Source organism: Meles meles, chromosome 18 (genome assembly GCF_922984935.1).
Source record: "Meles meles chromosome 18, mMelMel3.1 paternal haplotype, whole genome shotgun sequence".
NCBI classification, from domain to species: Eukaryota; Metazoa; Chordata; class Mammalia; order Carnivora; family Mustelidae; genus Meles; species Meles meles.
Genome location: NC_060083.1, coordinates 58,152,301 through 58,166,469, shown reverse-complemented (window position 1 = coordinate 58,166,469; position 14,169 = coordinate 58,152,301). Strand labels below are relative to the sequence as shown.

The 14,169-nt window shown below is 44.2% G+C and overlaps 1 pseudogene; it reads right to left on the bottom strand.

The window, feature by feature from the left end:
- Positions 1-7,583: 7,583 nt before the first annotated feature.
- Positions 7,584-8,104, bottom strand: LOC123930075 (annotated as a pseudogene).
- Positions 8,105-14,169: the final 6,065 nt, after the last annotated feature.

Genomic DNA, 14,169 nt, shown 5'->3' with positions numbered 1-14,169 from the left:
TAAAGATTATTTATTTATTTGATAGACAGAGATCACAAGTAGGCAGAGAGGCAGGCAGAGAGAGGAGGAAGCAGGCCCCTTGCTGAGCAGAGAGCCCGATGTGGGGCTCTATCCCAGGACCCTGGGATCATAACCTGAGCTGAAGGCAGAGGCTTTAGCCCACTGAGCCACCCAGGCACCTCCAAGAGAGAGAATCTTAAGCAGGCTCCAAACCCAGTGCAGAGCCTGAAACGGGGCTTGATCTCACAACCCTGAAATCATGATCTGAGATGCAATTGGGAGTTGGATGTTGAACTGACTGAGCCACCCAGGGTCCCTAGTCATGGTAATTTTTAATACTTTTTTCTCTTTAACATTTGTACCATAGTGGCTAGCACTCTATCATATTACAGAATTACAGTTTTCTAAATCTGTGTATTTATCTTTGCCAGTGTGTTGTATATTTTCATATGTTTTCATGTTACTAATTAACATCTTTCCATTTCAGAAGAAATGGAAAAAAAACCTCCTTTCAGCATTTCTAGTAAGGCAGATACAGTGGTGATGATCTGCCTCAGCTTTTTGTCTGGGAATGTCTTTATTTCTCCCTTATTTCTGAAAGATGATTTCACCAGATAAAATCTTTCTTTAAATGCTTTGAATATATCATTCCACTCTCTTTTGGTCTGTAGAATTTGTGCTGAGAAATTTGTTGATAACTTAATGTGGGTTCCTTTGTAGGTTATAATCATTTTTTTTTCTTTCACTGTTTCTAGAAGTTCTCTCTGTCCTTGCATATTGCCAGTTTTATTATAATGTTTCTTGGGAAAGTTCATTTTGCATTAAGAAAATGATTTATTAGTTTCATGAACTTGGATGTCTCAGTCTCTCCTCTGGTTTGGGGAGTTTTCAGCTATTATTTCTTTAAATTTACTTTCTGCCTCTGACTACCTCTCTTCTCTTTATGGAACTCCAATTATTCTGATGTTTGTACTTCTGATGGGGTCTCATAGACCATGTGGACTTTTTTGCTCTTTTTCATTCTTATCTCTTTGCTCTCTTCTGAGATTATTTCAAAATTCCTAGCCTGTACATCACTGATTCTATCTTCCATTAGGTCTTTTCTGCTGTGATACTCTCCTATTGCATTTTAAAATTTCACTCATTGAATTCTTTAGTTCCAGAATTTCTGTTTTTTTAAAAAAAACACAATTTCTAGCTCCTGTTTAAATTTCTTATTTTGTCCATTTATTGTTTTCCTGATTTTGCTCAATTGCTTTTCTGTGTTTTCTTGTTTGAGACCTTGAAACAGCTATTTCAAATTCTGTATCAGGTAGAGTGCAGAATTTTGTGTCTGGGTTTGGTTACTTGAGGATTATTGTTTTCTTTTAAAGAGGTTGTGTGTCCTTGATTCTTCATGTTCCTTGGAGATTTGTGTTGCTGTTTTCACATTTGAAGTAGCAATCACCTCCTCCAATCTTAACATTTGGCTTCAGGTTGGAGATATTTTTCGTTAGTTCTGCTTATATTAGGGACTTTCTCCAACCTTGTATGGTTACACCTGCTTCCTGCTTCTTGCTCCCTTTTGTGGCAGAATTAGGTTTGTATGTCTTCTATCTTAAAACTCACTGGCTTTTGGAAACTTCTTTCTTTTCCAGAAGCTGGCGCTATAGCTCAAGTTTGTAGTTTTCATTTCCCATAGAGCCTGGCCTGTTTTGGGAGTCCACTCCTTCCTTGTCGGCCAGAGCTTGCTCTTGCCACTACACTTGGGAATGTGCCCAGGGAGCTGGTTGCAGAGTGAGCAGGGAGGTGTGGGTTTAACACTTGGGGCTCTTTTTTTTTTTCCTAAGATTTTTATTTATTTATTTGACAGGCAGAGATCACAAGCAGGCAGAGAGGGAGGGGATGAGAGAGAGGAAGGGAAGCAGGCTCCCCGCAGAGCAGAAAGCCTGACTCGGGGCTCAATCCCAGGACCCCAGATATACGACCCGAGCCGAAGGCAGAGGCCCTAACCCACTGAGCCACCCAGGCGCCCCAACACTTGGGGTCTTTAGGGTTCCCACAGTCCAGGCTGGAGGTTCCTTCATGAGGTTCTCTCATTAGTTCATGGGCAGAGTTTCCTGCTGGAGTCCTGAAGACAGTCAAGCAAGAACCACATCCCTTTCACGCCCTTTGATTATCTGCTACTTTCCTGGTTTCTTTCCTCACCCCTGTCACAGAGAACCCGCTTCAAAAGTTTGGTTGCTGCTGTAAAGAAATGTTTTTTCCAGCAAGTGTCCCACACAGCTGGGAAAGTCAGGCACTCATTCACCGTCTGCCTTATCCCCTCGAGAAAGGTCATTGTAGGCTAATTCAGCTGGACTGCTGTGCTGTCTTGAGGGAGGGGTTATGCTGACAAAGTTCCTCATCCTCTTCAATGGGTCCAAACTTGTATTTTTTTTTTCTTTCATTCAGTGGAGTTGGCATCTGTCCTTGGGAAGACTGGACTTCTTCAAAGGCTCTCTCATCTGTGGGTATCTGCCCACTAGCACTTTCCAGATGTTCCCCAATTGCAGCTGGGGAGGGCGGGGCCCAGTTCATACTGCTGGTTCTGCAGTCTTTACTGAGGTCTGTCTGCCTATTACCCATGCACGGTTGGGTGAGATTCCTCCTAGGTCTCTTGGTATATGGTACTGGATTTCACAACTTCCACAGAGGCACTACTGTTTTTGGATAGACGTTAATTTTTAGTTGTTAAAAGGGGGGCTAAAAGGGTGCCTGGGTGGCTCAGCTTGTTGAGCGTTGACTTTAGCTCAGGTCATGGTCTCAGGGTCCTGGGACGGAGCCCCATGTCAGGCTTCCCACTCAGCAGGGAGTCTGCGTCTCCCTCTTCCTCTCCCTCTGCCCCTATCCCCGCCTGTGCTCTCTCTCTCTCTCTTAAATGGATCAATAAAATCTTTAAAAAATGGGAGGGGTTGAGATAAAATGGAGTGGGGTCAGATGTCATTATGATGTTCTTTCTCATTTCTTTTTATCACTGAACGATATTCTTTTGTGTGATGGACCACAGGTTGTTTGTCCATTCACCTACTGAAAGACATCTTGATTACTTCCAATTTTTGGCAATTATGAACAAAACCACTATAAACATTTGTGTTCAAGGTGCTCTTTTAACACTTCAAGGAGACCTTACAACCAGCACGCTGGGCCTGTGGCACACTGATTTCCTTTCCATGGCCACAGTGCTGTTGGGGGTTTTTCGGGCTCTGAGAACAGAAGGAGATTGCCATATGATTGTTTTCTAGCACTGGCTTGCCTAACACTTGTTTCTCAGTTTCTTCCTTAAAAAAAAAAAAAAAGAAGGCAGCGGAATAAAAAATGATTGGGGTTGTGAATGGAAGCCACAATGGTTAGAGATAGGCATGAAAGCAAAAGTAAGAGAATACAGTCCTTGGTCTTTGTGGACTTGACCCAGATAGAGTCTGACATGGCTGGGCTGTGTAGAGGGAAGAATTGAGTTTTGTGGTCAGAACCACGAACCTGTTTGTGGCCACCTTCCTCCTCTCTCTTCCAAGAGCCTGGGGCAGAAGTGTCAATGGAGAAATGAGTAAACATGTTGAGTATCAGGGGAACAATTGAAATGGCAAAGACTTTCTGTTTATTTCTGCAACCCTTCATATGTGCTAGTAGAGGAACTCATAATATCAACTGTATTATCCTGGGGACTGTTAATTCCAACCATCCTCACCTGCATATAGCATTTAAAAATTTTTTATTTTGAAATTTTAGATAATACGATGTTTTGTAGTTTGCAAAGAACTTTCTAGTCATCAACTCATTTAACTCTCAGAGCCATTATAGATGAGAAAACTGAGGCTCAGAGTGTATTTGACCTGCCCAATGTCATTTGGCATGTGAAGGGAAAACAGGGGTTTTGACTCCCAATCTCGGGCTCTTCCCAGCTGCCTGAGGCCAGGGGCAAATGAAGAAAGTGAAGGCACTGGTGGGGGTGCGTGGGTGGTGAGGACAGCATCTAGGGGGACATGCACAGAGAAAGGTGTTCAGGTGGAAGTAGCAAGTGGTAGACAAGGATGGACAAGAACCAACTTGCTTTTAGGCGGGGCTTTATGGGGTAGTCTCAGTTTCAGTGAACATCACCATGCTTCTGGGCAGAGCTTGACTTCGATGGAAGAGAAATCAATTTTGTTTTTCATTTCAGCAAAAATCTGCTCATCTAGGGGCGCCTGGGTGGCTCAGTGGTTTAAGCCGCTGCCTTCGGCTCAGGTCATGATCTCAGGGTCCTGGGATCGAGTCCCGCATCGGGCTCTCTGCTCGGCAGGGAGCCTGCTTCCCTCTCACTATCTCTACCTAACTCTCTGCCTACTTGTGATCTCTCTCTGTCAAATAAATAAATAAAATCTTAAAAAAAATCTGCTCATCTAAGTCTTCAGTCCTGTGGTAGAGAAAAGGAGATTAGATTTACTCTCAATGAGAAGAGTTGATCAATGACAATGATGAGAAATATTTCACCTCATCCATATCCCCTGAGAGACTAATTTATAAGCCAGTTTCTAATTTATTTATTTGGAACAGGAAATGCTCATGGCGTGATAACTGGTTATATTTACTTGCCAGGTGGAAGGTCTATTCAGGAGACCAGATGATCAGTCTGAACACTGCTTGATGAAAACTGAATTAGTAACCAGGAATGGGTACGGCCAAAAGTCGCCTTTGTTAAGCTCACTCAGTCTGCTCTGTTTTTTAATGGTGTGCTGTGTTTGTCTCAGTAGTAGGCTTGTCACTGCTGGTGAGACATTAACACGTCGTTACTCCCAACTATTTTTTCTGGATTCTTTTCTGGTTATTAGATATGATTGTCCAGCCAAGTCGAACCTCATGGCTTGGAGACAGTGTCTGGGGATGAGATGGGTGAGCGTTCAGCAATTTGGTGGTCTGCATTTGAATCCCGACCCTGTCACTCATTATGACTCATGTAGACCCTTACCCTCTACTTCTTCTGTAATTGGGGCTGAGACTATTCTTGGGGAAGTTCTTGGTGGCTCTTGGCCACAGACACAGGCTGAGATGAGAACAAGGATAGCCCCAGCATGGACTATGATGGCAACGAGTGAGAAATGGCATGTTACTAGAGGAAGAACCAATAAAATATGGGATCTGGAATGATGGAGGAATGATCTTCAGCTTCCTGGAAAAAAACTTAGAATTTTGATGGGTGGCTGAAAAAGCCACGATAGGTGATGCTGACCAATTCCAAATTTATGTAAAATAAATATTCAAAATAGGGCGTTTGTATGAGTGAAAGGGAGGGGAAATGAAGTTAGAGGAGAAGACGGAAAACAAAGTAAGAATTAAAAAAAAAGCCAAAGTCAGAGTCACGTGCTGAACTTTGTGATCGATTCAGTTCTGTGCACTGTCAGAGAGTAACTCCGTAGCGCAGATGTGAAGGCTGAATAAGATAGTGTATAAGCCCCAGGTCGGGCCTCCTGCAAATGCTCTGCCATTACAGTTCTTGGTTGTTTATCTTTCCTGATAATTATGTTTGCTCTCACTTAGCTACTTCCTGGCAACATATCAGGAGGCAACTGAACTTCATAGGTCATGGCATGAGACAATGACTTGTGGGCGTCATCGCTTGGAGGAAATTGAGGATTGGTTTCTATGGCCATTAATTTTATGATGTAGGAGGTCATGGGACAGGATGTCACAGCCTTGAGATAAGGATCCCCCCGCTTTATTGATGAGGACACAGGGAGCCCGAGGTTTCGTTGTCATTCAAGTGGCTATGAAATGGCCTCTTGTTGTGGGGTTTTGTGTGTGTGGGATATATATTTAAAATTTTCGTTGAAATTAATATTAATATCTCATCTGTTAATAGCTTATTTATGTCCCTACCTTGTCTGTGAAATAAATATATAAAATTATTGAAGTTAGTGATGACACTAAAGATCAAATAGCTGAGAAGAAAGACAGGAGGAGTAGATTGCACGTGTGTAAGACCAAGTCATTTTTCTGAAGATTGTGATTCTTCAAACAGAGGTAATCTCTGAAGCATGTATGTGCCCCTTTCCTGTCCTTTTCTAAAAAATTGTGGTAAGATGTATATATATATATATTTTTTTTAAAGATTTTATTTATTTATTTGACAGAGAGAGAGATCACAAGTAGGCAGAGAGGCAGGCAGAGAGAGAGAGGAGGAAGCAGGCTCCCCGCTGAGCAGAGAGCCCGATGCGGGACTCGATCCCAGGACCCTGGGATCATGACCTGAGCCGAAGGCAGAGGCCCAACCCACTGAGCACCCAGGTGCCCCTAAGATGTATACATATCTTATATATATGTCATATACATATAAAGATTTTATATATATAAATTTTATATATAGTTTATATATATGTATACGTGTGTGCGTATGTGTGTGTGTGTGTGTATATATATATACATAAAGATTTAAAATCTTTATATATATGTAAAAATATATATTTTTTATATATAAATAAAAATATAAAATTATTTTTATATATAAAAATATATATATAAAGATTTTAAAATTTATTTGACAGACCACAAGAAGGGAGAGCAGCAGGCAGGGGGAGAGGGAGAAGCAGGCTCCCTGCTGAACAGGGAGCCTGAGGCAGAGCTCGATCCCAGGACCCTGAGATCATGTCCTGAGCCAAAGGCAACCGCTTAACCTACTGAGCCACCCAGGTGCCCCTTATTTTATTTTTTTAGAGTAGGCTCCACAGCCGTGAGATCAAGACCTGAGCTGAGATCAAGAGTCGAACGCTTTATCAACTGAGACACCTAGGTGCATCTCCCACGGTGACTTTAAATCCAATTTCTCTGATGACTAATGAGGCTGCACACCTTTTCATATGCTCATTAGTTATTCATACATCTTCCTCAGTGAAGCATCGGTTCCAGTCTTTGGCCTATTTTAAAAAACTGAGTTGTTTGCCTTTGTTATCAGTGATTTATAAGGGTTTTTAAAAATATTCTTGATATTCAATGTCTACCGTCTGTGGCGAGACACAGGTCTTGCTTATATGCTTCCCCTGCCTCTTCCTCTTCTAAGTGACGTCACTTAATGAACAGAAAATTTTAGTTTGGATGAAATCCAATCTGTAATTTATGGTGGTGCCTTTTGTGTCCTAAGAGGGTAATTGTCTACTTCAAGGTTGCAAAGATATTCTCTAATGCCTTTTTTTTTTTCTAAAAGCCTTGCAGGTCTGACTTTTATGTTTAAGTCTGTGATCATTTTAAAATTAATTAATGAATTCGTTCTAATTAATTCAAGTGTATGGAGTGAGTAGAGGTCGAGGTTTATTTTTTTCTATGTGAATACTCTGTTGTCCTGGCACTTTTTACTTTTGCATGGAATTACTTTGGTTTTTGTTGTTGTTGTTTGTTTGGTTGGTTGTTTTGTTTGTTTTTGGTTTGTTTTCTGCATAAAGCCTTATTGTTTCCATTTGGCCCAGGGCTTGGGAGCCGGTTCCAGGGTGGTTAAAAAGCTGCCCTGTGGTTGCAGGGAGAGGCTCAGGCACAAGTTCTGGCACCAGGGGGATGACATAGAGGCCCCTTCAAAGGCTGCTGCTGGTCTCTGGAGGCTCCTAGTCATGCTTGAGAGTGAGCCTCTTGAAGAGATACTGGCCCAGCCCAGCCTGGGGGCCGGTGGAGGTTCATCAGGTGGTTGCCCATGTTCTTGATGAGTTTCACCTCTTCATCTAGGAAGTGGTTCTCCAGGAAGTCACAGAGATGGGGGTCTGTGCGGGCAGGACCCAGAACAAGCAGATCCAGAAGGGCCTGGTTCAGGCTATTCGCCAGAACCAGTGCAGCTTCTATGGCATCCAGGTTTCCCCCACTCATCTTGGAACAGCTTCGGGACATCCTGGAAGAGGGCGAGGCCACCACGCTGGTTTTACATCTTCAAGAGACGCTGGGCACCCTTGCGCTCCTCCTCAGTCAACTTGTGGAAGAAATGGCCCACACCCTCCAGAGCCACATCTTCACGGTGGAAATAGAAGCCCAGAGAGAGGGAGGTGTAGGAGGCCCACAGATGCATGTTGACTGGGTGGTTGATGGTGGCCTCTGCCTCGGTGGAATAATTCTGATGAATCTGGGAGCTCACGATTGATTTGAGGTAAGTCTGAAATTGGCTGTTGACTGGTCCTGTAGGCAGCGGGTGGCCAAGAAGATGGCTCGCAAGGTTGCGACTGGAAAAAAGGTTGGAGGGTGGTCGTTGGCTGGTTGAAGGGGCATCCCTGGGTCTGTTTTGTCCAAACACGGTTGAAGCAAGAGACATATCCGCAGGACTACCAGGTGCACTGCCTGCTTTTGGTGTCTTGATAGAAAATCTATTGGCCATGTATATGTGAGTTTGTTTTGGGAGTCTCTATACACTTCTGTGGACCTATTAGTAAGACCCTGCCTGGTGATTGAGGGTGACAACAAACAATTAAATCTGCAACCTCCTAACCAATGAACAGAGAAAGCCCCAAGTAGCTTTTGTGGCTGCATCTCACCATTGTTTACATCCCTCATTTTCCCTGAGGCATCCACCCTGTCCCCTTCCTCTGCTCCCCCAACATGAGCTCACGCCGAAACTACTATGGACTCTGGGAATCAAAACTGTAGGCCAGATTTAGAAGCAATTGTGCAATGTTGAATAGTTCCCAAGTTACCATTTGTGTAGATCTTTGTGGTTCCTGGATTAAAAGCTTGTTTTTTTATTCTTCACTAGTGTGAACCGTACATTGGATGTAAGTGGGCATGTATGGCAGTCCTTTGGGTTTGACTGTATGTATTGGTACGTGTTCTTCCATGGTGTTCACCAACTAGGAAGCTGGGGTCTGTGGGTAGAAGTTTGCACATGTACCTGGGGAAATGCAGAACCATTGTGATCCTTGGAGTCCCATCTTTGTTTTTGGGGTTTCTAAAAAGAAGACGATGAACTGAGCTGTTGTTGACAGCACCCTTAATTCAGAGTGGTTACTCAGAGAAAGGTCGGGAGGGGAATGGCTGTTCCTTTACCTTCGTGGGCCTTTTTTGACTAATAGAGGTTGAAAATAAACTGGCTGACAGCGCAAGGTTTGGGGAGAAAGGAAAGAGAATTTGAACTCTGACTCTGCTACATGTTGGCTTTTTCATTGTAGATAAATCACTTAATCTCACTAAGACTCGGTTTCCTCATCTGTGAAATGGGGATAATAATCGTTCCTTCTTCACAGGGCTATTGTCAGAAAGAAGTGAGATAATAGATACAAACTTTCAATAAATATGAGTCATTATTATAATTATTAATGAGCATTTACTAAGCACGTTGATTTTAAAGCATCCAGCGGCCACAGATGCCTCCTATCCCTTGACCCCGTGAAAAATTCTGGTGTTCAAAACAAGAAGTCAGGCAGAAGTTGTCTCAAATGCCTCCTCTTTCACTGTGGGTCACTATGAACTTGGACGTGTCATACAACTTCCCTGAGTCTCAGTTTCTCCATCGGTACAATGGGGTTACAGTATCTCCCATGGAGAGCTGCCTTGAGGTCTCTCATATAGCAGGCTCTCAACAACTATTGGTTCTCTTTCCATTCATAAAGTACCATCCCTCCTGTTTAATTTGTGTGTGTGTGTGTGTGTGTGTGTGTTGGTGTCAGAGTGTGGCATTTCTGGACCACAGTGAGGATTGAGAAGATATGTGGGCATTTGTTTTTCAGGTTAGTTCTTAGTGAGAGGCTGGGGCTAGGAGAATGGCCTGAAGAAGGGTCTACCGAATGCCAGCATGGCTGGGCTGGGAGCTGTGTGGGAAACACTGGTACTGGAGAACCACTTGGGATTCCTGTTCCTACATCATTAAGACCAAAGGGACTGGAGACAAAGAGAAGAGAGACCAGGTCGCCATTACAGATGATCACAGTCAGCACACCTACCCTGTCAGCATGGAGAATCTGCAGGACTGTGGGTGATGTTGACACTTACAGACACACCATAGAAAAGTACTCGAGGGATCTGATTCTCTCTTCCTCTCTCTCTAGAGTAATTTTTGGGCAGGTGGTCTTCAGCAGGTAGGCATGGAAAGAAGAGCTATTGGCATTGCCTCTATTACCCGTTTTCTTGACAAATTTGGGTCCCTGCAGCGTGTGGTGACCATGTGTCTTATGGTGACATCATGAGTGTCATCCACTTCTGGTTGCATAAGAAGGTGGGAAAGAAGCTGCAGAGAAGGGGAGTGTGGTGTGAAGGTTAACCCTGGCAGGTCTGAACTCAAACCCCAGCTCTTCCCTCATGAGCTGTGAGTTCCTGAGAGAACCACTCCTTTGAACCCGCTTCTCCGTCTCTTAAAGTGAGGTTTCTCACAGAGTTGAGAGGATTAAACAAGATGACCCTCAGAGGAACTTTGAGCAGTGTCTGGCAACAGCAAGTACCTGAGAGCAACTTTTCATAAATGTCCATCTTAATTTCAGGTGGACCCGTGCTGTATGTGGCACCACCTCTGATGGCTCTCGGCTTCCTTTGCTGGTCAGTGAGCCTCCACCTCTCCAAGCCATGGTGGGTTACTCTACAGGAACTCCTCTGGAGGGAGACCTGGAGGGAGAAGTGTGGGTTGATGTAGGGATGTAGGGAGGTCAGGAGAGAAGATACTTTTTTTTTTTTAACAAGACACTTATTTGATCTGGTTTCTTTACTCAGAAATAACAACAGTGCTAATCCTGACCTTACCTGATCCAGATTTCTTGTCAGGGAGTGAACTATGCAAGGCTGTCATTCATGCTTTGGTAGGGAAAGCTTCAATCAGTGTCTCTGATGGCTCTTCTTTCCTTGGGCTCTCTTGGTATTTGTGATGACTTCCAGCACTCATTGAGAAACCAGATTATGGGAATGCACCGTTCTCATCTCAGCATTTCTGAGTTCCTCTTCTGCTGGGTTCCTATGGGGACAAGTTAAGTCATGGTGGTGGGCGGCAGAGGCAGGTACCAATGTTCCAATTTGTCCAGTGATGATGGGTTGACAGAAGCAGAGGCAGGGCAGGAGCCAATGGCAGCACTATCCAGTACAAGACTCTTCAAGATGGGACAGAGTGGGGTTTACTTCACTAGAGCTGGAACACTGTGGATATTGGGACAGGAGGGCAAGGGGCTTGTGTGGACCCAGCTAAAACGCTTCTGTGTTCCTGACTTGGGAGGAAGTTCCAAGTGTAAGACAAGGTGGTGGGGCCTGAGCAGCTGTAGCCCATGGTAAGAAAGAAGAAAATAACAGGGAAACCTCATTCTGGAATTCATCTCAATTTCCCCCTTACCTTGACCTCTGGCAGTCAAGATCTCTAGTGACATCCTCATGCTAGACCTGAAGGTCAACTTTCCCATCTGTCCCATTTGATATTATTGACTGCTCCCTTTGGGAAATTTTCCTTATCCCATCCCTGGGTCTCCTGTTTCTCTGAGTTTAATTTCTAGGTTTTCTTCATTGGCTCCCCTTCCTCGGTCTTCTCCTGTCTTCTTCTCAGTCTGCAGCAGAGGTTCTCTGGACATTCTGGTGGTTTTGACACATGCTTCAGTGGGAGAATATGCTTTTCCAACCCTGGGTGGATTTTCATCCATTCTGTTGGTCTCACTAAGCCCCTCTGTCAAACTGTCTAGTCAGCATATCTACCTTTCACCACTCTCTTGAACATCCGCCAGGACTTCTTCGCACCGCTGTCCCTGAACCCCTTCCAACTCCTCATGCTCCACACCACACTTCTCACTTCCTTCCCAGCCTTTTCCTCACAGTCTCCTTGACTCAGTTTATGGTGTCATCAGCTCCATCTTTACCAAAGCTAGACACCCTAGATTCTTTTTTGGCTTCTTATCCTTCATCTCCACCAAGTCAAAAGTCTTGTCAATTCTACCTATATTTATTTATTTATTTACTATTATTTTTAAAAAGATTTTATTTATTTGACAGACAGAGATCACAAGTAGGTAGAGAGGCAGAGGCAGGTGGGGGAAACAGGTTCCCTGCTGAGCAGAGAGCCCAATGCGGGGCTTGATCCCAGGACCCTGAGATCATGACCTGAGCCGAAGGCAGAGTCTTAACCCACTGAGCCACTCAGGCTCCCTTCTACCTATATTGAATAACTAATTTTTTTCTTTTTTTTCAATTCTCATAACCACTCTTATGATTGGGATTTTTATTACCAGCATTTCCTCTTTCCAATTCACCCCACATACCTCTACAGGAGAGGTCTCTTTCTAAACCTCACCCTGATCAATCATTCCTTTGCTCAAAAACTTTCAGGTGTTACTTGTCACCTTTAGGGTGCAGCTTGAGGCCTCCCATGCCCAATTCCTCTGCTACCCTCTGTAGCTTTATCACTCCCCACATCCATGACACCCAGTGCTCCAGTCATGATGGACTGACCCACCTCTCATCTTCTTCTTAACTTCTCATCTTATCATTATCTTCTCATCTTCTTATCATTCTCATCTTCTCGTCTTAACACTAGGTACTTCTACAGACATTTTTTTAAAAAAAGATTTTATCTATTTATTTGATAGAGATCACAAGTAGGCAGAGAGGCAGGCAGAGAGAGGGTGGGGGAAGCAGGCTCCCTGCCCAGCAGAGAGCCCGATGCGGGGCTCGGTCCCAGGACCCTGAGATCATGACCTGAGCTGAAGGCAGAGGCTTTAACCCACTGAGCCACCCAGGCACCCCTTCTACAGATAGTTTTAAAAAAGATTTTATTTATTTATTTGACAGAGAGAGAGAGAGAGAGAGAGAGAGTGAGCACAAGCAGGGGGAGCGGCAAGCAGCGGGAGAAGAAGCAGCCAGCTTCCCACTGAGCAGAGAGCCTGACCTGGAGCTCAATCGCAGGGGATCATGACCTGTGCTGAAGGCAGATGCTCAACTGACTGAGCCACCCAGGTGCCCTTCTACAAGCATTTTCTTTGTTGCATCTTTGCTGCACAAATCAAAGCCCAGACTCTTGGTAATCTGTTGATAGGGAAGTGGGATATAACAGCACACATTAATATTGGTCTGCTTTTGACAAATTTCACTCCTTTGACCTTGTAGTGAGTTGTTCAATGAATTACAGCATCAAAGGAAAACAATCCTGGCCAAATGAAGAATTGAGAAGGAACCTTCATTGGGAAATTTACCACAAATGACACAAAAACAAACATTAGATGGAAAAGGAGCTTCCAAACAAATTTCCATGGGAGATCAAAAGCTTAAAGGTGATTTTTGAGGAGCTTCTATCCTGGAGCCTGTCTGTGCTGACCAAATGGTTCATGGGTTTATTGGGAGGAGAAATCAGATAATAGACAGAAGTGCTTTGAAAAGTCCAAAGTGCCATTCTAATGGAAGTCATTATCTGATGAGTGGTTTGTAGACTGTTTTTCCGGAATGTGGTGTCGCCTCAGTTACTTTGTAGCCTTCAGCTGGCAGAGACAGGGGTAGAAAAGTATCTTTGAAATACTTTTTTTTCCCCCTGGTCTCCTTTTAGCATCTTTCTCACCTGGTAGACTTCCTCTGTGGCGCTATGTGGGCCAGTTACTAAAATGAGTGTGGAATAGGGACCACAGTGGGCACTGAGGAAGAAACAGAGGAACAGATGAGCCCCTCATCACCTGTCCCCATGTCCCTCCCACAGGTCCCTGCTCATCAGCCTTTCCTCGCTGCTTCTGTTCCTGCTGAGAGTGCCCCAATCCTGAACCGGTTGTTCTGTGTTGTGATCTGGGTGAAGTGGCTTCAGAAAGGCGGCCGAGGGGAGCTGGAACAAAGACCTCCATTTTCTGTCTACAACCATCTCTGAGGCCAGTTCTTTAAAAGAGCCAAATTTTTGACCCTTAGCATTCAGTCGTTTCTGATGGGCTTAAGAGGGTAGTCAGAGCTGATGACTCATCTATACCTGTGGCCCGTGGTGAGTGGCCAAGATCAAACCACCACCATCTTGTGCTTGAGGCAGTGGTACCACTCCCCAAATGGACGATGACACCCAACGTGGAACCTAAATGGGAGATTTCCATTTATCTCCAGATCTTGATCTGGAACCATTTCCTAATCCAGGAAGCAGTCTGGGGCAGCAGTCCTGCTTACCCCATCTGCCTTTGTTATTGTTTTTTTTTTTTTTAAATTTATTTATTTGATAGACAGAGATTGCAACTAGTCAGAGAGGCAGGCAGGGAGAGAGAGGAGGAAGCAGGCTCCCTGCTGAGCAGA